Genomic DNA, 6124 nt, shown 5'->3' on the forward strand with positions numbered 1-6124 from the left:
CTGATCTCCAAAAGACCTTCAACAATATACTGCTGATGCCTGCCAAGACTTCTAATCAATCTAGCCATTTCCAATATAGCTTGATAGGCAAAGCTTTAGAAAAGGAGACACAGAAGTAATCTGAATAGTTTGATTCTCAAGGAGTGTTTTATGTAATGATTTGTACCAAATTCCTGTTACATTTGCACTCAAGAATGTGCTTCCATGCAACCTTTCAATATGTATTATTTTAAGGATGGTTCTAAATCCTTGCTGTTCCACTGACCCTAGTGGCATTATTTCTGATTTATGTAGGAGAAAATAATATAAATTAAAATCCAATGTATGTAACCGTGGGATTTTGGAAATGCCCTAAAATCAAAATCTTTGAAAATCTGTGTGTGTCAAGTAATTTTGTATGGGACTTCAATTCTTTCATGTATTTGACTGTTGGGTGCTTGTAATATAAAGTCCAAATCTCTCTATTTAGTCTCTAGACATGAAAAATCACTGACTTTGAAGAAACAACAGAACGGAAAGGCAGAAGGACTTTTAGGTAACTAAAGATACATATACTGTGATGGACAAAGAATGGCTACTAGCAGAGTAGGAAATTCCCACTGAAACTGGGAAATAGGAATTAGACTCAATTATCCTTGTATGTTCCTTCCATCTTGGGATTCTCTATGAAATGCACTGGGTGCCAGATTCTGGCTCTTCTGAAAACCCACTAATCAGCATACTTTCCTGATACTGTGGGCATGTAGCAACAGGTGACAACAACAACAACAACAAAAAAAATACAGCCTCTGCTCTTGATCTACTGGGAAACTGTGAATCATTCACAGGTTAACCATCCCTGCACAAGGTGCTTACACACACCTTGGATAAACAAACACATTGACGTGTTGCTTCTCCATTCTAAAATAAGCACTAAGCATTACCAAAAATATGAAATTTCCAAATTGTTTCATATGCAGAATTCCCTGCTGTAGTTGGGCTACAACTTGCATATACAGAGCAATACTTCTTAACTAGACATATGCTATTAACATATCACAGATGAAGAATACAACAAAAGCCTGGGTGGCCCTACCTAATAGTGCATCTCATTCAGCATGGCATGCAAACTCTGGAGATAGACACTGGCCTTGGCAATATGTCATGGTCTTCCAATTATAGGCATTAAAGGTGAAATGAAAATTTTATGCAAATAAGTATTTTAATAAAATTGGGATTGGATTTTATTGGGATTTCTTGTTTTGTTTTGTTTTTCAAAAGTACCATAATTTAGATAGGTCTGTTCTTGGCTGTTTGTTTCATGCCTGAAGCCTTTGTTCAGTCTCTAACAAACAGTACACAGGGAATACTGCAGCCAGCAAAAGGATGAGCTTTCTTTTTTTTAGATGTGATGTAACATCTCTGATTTTGCAAAATATAAGTAGTTATAGTTAGTCAGACTATCAGACTATTACAGTTGGCTTTTTTTGGTGCGTTTGAGATAAGCTTGGTATCACAGTGTAAACCACTTTAATCTGACAGAAGCTAAGAATTGTTTACATTTCTTTCCAAAATTATTGCTCTGAGCTGACATCTTGGGGAAAAAAATTCTCAGTATTGACTGCTTAGAATGGCTGTAATGGCTGTTTCGTGTATTAAATTGTGAGACAAACCATATAGCTATTTCTGTGAATCTCCTAGTAAAGTCTAGCATGTTCACAGTAGGTAAGGTTTATTAGGCTGGCAATTGTTTCAATATGCCAAACTCTGATCTATATGAAGAGCCACAGATGTCAAACCTCAGAACTACACAAAAGTCTTGTCCCTCATGGTTTGCCCAGTGTCACACAGAGGGCAAATGGGCCACTTGAGGAGGGAATGCCAGGCATGTCCCATTATCAATTTGCTTGGATTGGACAAAGAAACATCACAAACTTTTCTAAGATCTCCCGAATTAAATTATTAAACTACAAACACTACATGACCCCTCATCTTTTTATCTACACCAGCTTCCCAGGGAGTGCAGTCCTTGTCTCTTTGAACTCCTCCTTGGCTCGGTGGAGGCTGTGATCTTCAGCTAATTCACTGCCAGCACTGTGCAGAGGAGGCTTCCAGCCTGCTGCCAACTGTGCCTGTTGGCATGAAAACCCCTTTCCCTAAAAAAATGCACACACATCAAAATAAGGGAATGAGAGGGTAATTGGGTAACATAGTCAAGAATTTTCCTTCTATTGTGAATCACGAGCCAGGTAGTCAATCAGGCTTTACTGATCCTTGGGAAACTCCAGGTGAGTGCACAACTGACAGTACCTAGTGCTGACAAGTCAAGTAGATGAGCCCTAACCATCTGTACGAGCTGTGGAAGAGAAGCTCTCCAGCTTCAGAAGCAGTTTTCTGTAGCACAGTCTCAGCAGGACCTTCTTTGAGTGCTGGCAGAGATTCAGACTATGTCTGAGTATGCAAAAGACACTTCTGCAGCTGGCATGTCAAATCACCCCATTCTCAACAACAAAAAAGACTCTGGCTAAAGAATTTGAAACCAGTGTCTAAAACAGATTAGCACAGACTAGCTTAATAAAAAGCAGAATATATATTTTTGCTGCTGACATTTGCTAAAGGATTGTTCTGCTCTTGGATGGCTTTTAGAGCAGAAATAGGAAAGCTCATTCTGCCAAAAAATGCTTGAATGTTGTATTGAGCCAGATAACTACTACAAATTCCTTCACTGTATGTTATACCTTTCAATCTCTAAGGAATCCTTTGGCTTTTGAGGTAGACAACCATTTTGTAGTCAAGGCACTGCAGTCTCTTGTAGATATGTAAAACACTGGGGGTTTTCTTAAGGATGTTTTCTCTCATTTTGAGCCTGGTTCCCTGAGGAAATCCTCACTTTGGGGGGTGGGTAGCAGGTTTACACATGTACATCTGTCCTTCTGTTATCACTTCTAAGAATTCCCATTGTTTCATTTCAGTTTTCTCTGGGGAAAAAAAAAAAAAAAAAAAAAAAGTGAGAAAAGCGGGAGTTTGCAGTTTATTAAACACCAGAGAATCTACAGCAGCCAGCAGCATTATAAACACTTCAAGATTCAAAATACTGGAAAAGCTTTACACAGACATACAACTTCCTGAGCAAATTCACATGGGGTGAATTTGTGACCTGAGAGAAAACAGCTTTCAAACTGTGAAGACACCAGGCACCAGCCAGTGGCTGCATAAGGGCCTTAACCGGTGAGTCTGGGGACTGTTCAGTGCTTGGGGCTGATGGGATTGGAGGAAAGAAGGGGATTGTGGATTGCTTTAGTTCCTAGCATTCAGAAATCACTATTGATGGGAACTGTGAGAGGCTGGGTAAAGCCAAACTGCTCAGGACTCTTCTACAAGTGTAGCAGTGCCAGACTCCAGGGGCTTGTCTACGCTAGAAAATGTTGCAGGGGTCGATATATATCAATATATCTAACTCAGGAGATTGTAGCTGCATGCAGAAAGTGGTATATGCAGATGACAGGAAACCTTGGTAGAATTCAGGCAGAGTTATTTAATCAGGCAACACAAATCCATAGGAATCAGAATTCATTAATTCTAACAGTCAGCAACCTGCCTATTTTTGACTCATTTTTTCACATTCAGACTGGATTTAAGAAGCTGTTTCTCACGAAGGGAAAAACGCATACACCCTATTCTGGATTTACAGCACATTCCAAATCCTTTGAAGCCAGAATATTGTTTGGCTTTTATAAAATGTATGTTCAGGGCCACAGCATATTTCTCTGTCTTATTCCCTGATCCTTCAAGAGGCTAGGCAATAATTATTTTCAAACAACTTTTCTTACTACCTGATCATAGCAGGCTCTGACTCTCTGTGTTAGCAGTGGGAAGGATGAAATCTGCAGGTTTATTTTTCGTACACTTCCTCTGAGTCACGTGCCTTCATTAATACTGATAAGTGGATGCTCCTGCTGGTGTCCAAACTTATGGTCTCTCCCATCTTCCTCCTTCTTTGTACAGGCCCTCATCTTCCTTGGGAGAACACCAAAGTGCTGGAAGGGAGCTCCAGTGCCAACCAGTGCTTGGGCTGCTCAGTGGAGCAGAAGCACAGCACATCTGGAGGACATGTGCTGGGGAGCACCGCTGGGTGCTCAGCAGTAACCACAGGAACTATATGAAACAAGGACTATTTTTTCATCAAACTGCCAAAATAAATAGCTATTAATGACTATTATAAAGTTTGTTAGGAGGAAAATTAATTGCAAATTGTTTTTTTGCTGTTGCTTTTCCCTAAAGAAACTGACTAATAGATCGATTCCTGAAGTGTCAAGTGTGTGTGTTTGTTGGGGGGGGGGAGCACTTTTATCCCCTCTGCTTTCACAGGCCTGACCTCACCTGCTAATTCTGATTTCTTTCATTGTCTTCATCCCAGGGCACCAGTTCACGATTATTGGCAGATTGCAAGATAAAAACTCAATAATCTCTCTTGATACTTTCCCCCTCTTCTACCGTCTGTTTCAGTATTAGTACTTTCTATTAAGAAAATACCAAATCCTCATTATATGTCTGCAAGGAGTTTCACTTATGAGAGAGCCAATTGGAACTGCGTGCATGGCAGCATATAAAGGGATTTAAAACGTGGTAGGCATTGACTAATGCTCTGTAGGACTTTATACAGCCCCACTGAATCAGTGTTCACATAGGCCTCCCTACACGGACATGACCAGCTTCAGTTTTGCCCTTGGTAAGAGTCTTCTAACGAGCTCTGGTAAGGTAATAAATAAATACAAACAAATATCTGAAACACTACGTGCAAGGCTGCTGGATTACTTAATTTAGCATTCTTGTCAAGGGTCTATTCCTGTCCTACTGTGTTTGGGGGAATCTGTCCAGAGATAGTGGGAAGGTCAAATAACCTGACACTAGCGCTTATACACTGGGAGAAAATTTTTTGTGTTCTTGGATTTCCCATCTTTGACTCTGGAATAGAAGGAAGAAAGGAAGTCAGTATTAACTGTCATAGATTAAGTGATTATTATTAGAATTACCCTTGTTTTCCATTAAATGTGTGTCAGTGTTTGACTAATATAAATCTAATTCTGTTTGACTATATAAATCTATATATCTTCTTTGGTCTCAGACCAAAGCTTAAAAGACATAAAATCACGACTAATAGCTTATTCCTTGTTATTTGTGGAAGTTGGATTACAGGCTTCTCAGGAGTGAGAAGGTAGCAATATTTAATTTATTTTTTTTTATAAAAACTCCTCTATAACGAAGGCTGACGATGCCTTCAAACTAATTATCAATCTGAATATAATATGAAGAAAGGCTTTTCAGAGCTTAATTAGAATAAAAATGAATAAAACTGAAAATTAAAGCAAAAAATATAAGAAAGAAGACTAAAACAATTTTTGGAAGAAGACAGGAAAAAAAAAAAAAAAGAAGAATTTAGAGAGGATTAAGAAGCTCTGAATTGCATAATAAGATTCTGGGCTATGTACAAGTATTCCTTTAATTGAAAGGATATCAAGTGCCACTCCTTATATACTGGGAATAAATGCCATAGTTTTGCAACCCAAGCCAGGTGTGTATTACACTTGTGAACCTCTAAATTACACATCAGCACAGCTTGCATACTCTCTTCTATGAATAACGTTAAGAGCAATAAAGGCCAGATTTGTAGACAGAGACCATTAAGGACAGACACTCTGTGGATGGTGGATGCAGGCTGGTGCATGTTGCCCATCTGTCCACCAACAATTCTGCCGGTGATTTGTTACCTGTTGCTTTATGGACCTTCACACCTGAGATAGATGAGCTTCTTCCCCCCGTGTACTGCAAAGAGCCCCTGTCTTTCATGAGTTACATCCCAATAAATATAATCCCATAAGCTTTGAGTACAGGACTTCAGCTCCCAGTCCAGTTTCTGGTTCTTCTAACTCATTCATCATTTTAATCATCTATAAGAAATACTACCCTACTCCAGCAACAGTAACCTGCCAGCACAATAAGTGTGATGAACCAAGTATCCACTTTGGAGTATGATTCATAGCTGGCAAATATAGCAGAAGCTTGTGTACAGTCACTGAGCAGTGTGTGCACCACTGCATGCAAACACTGCCTAATTTGGTGCTCATTGAACTTGGACTGAGATTGG

The 6124-nt window shown here is 39.4% G+C and overlaps 1 long non-coding RNA gene across 2 annotated transcripts in view; it reads left to right on the forward strand.

Moving 5' to 3' along the window:
* LOC106019074 (uncharacterized) overlaps positions 1-4965 on the forward strand; it is a 178158-nt gene extending 173193 nt beyond the window's left edge. The window contains exons 11-12 of one of the 2 annotated variants that reach the window (XR_002404995.4): positions 2952-3207; positions 3985-4965. This is a non-coding gene — a long non-coding RNA (uncharacterized lncRNA). Of the gene's footprint in view, positions 1-469; positions 529-2951; positions 3208-3984 lie in introns of those variants that run through there. The other variant, XR_011804487.1, reaches the window with a different exon arrangement.
* The last annotated feature ends 1159 nt before the right edge of the window (positions 4966-6124 follow it).

This window comes from Anas platyrhynchos, chromosome 21, assembly GCF_047663525.1.
Source record: "Anas platyrhynchos isolate ZD024472 breed Pekin duck chromosome 21, IASCAAS_PekinDuck_T2T, whole genome shotgun sequence".
Taxonomy (NCBI): domain Eukaryota; kingdom Metazoa; phylum Chordata; class Aves; order Anseriformes; family Anatidae; genus Anas; species Anas platyrhynchos.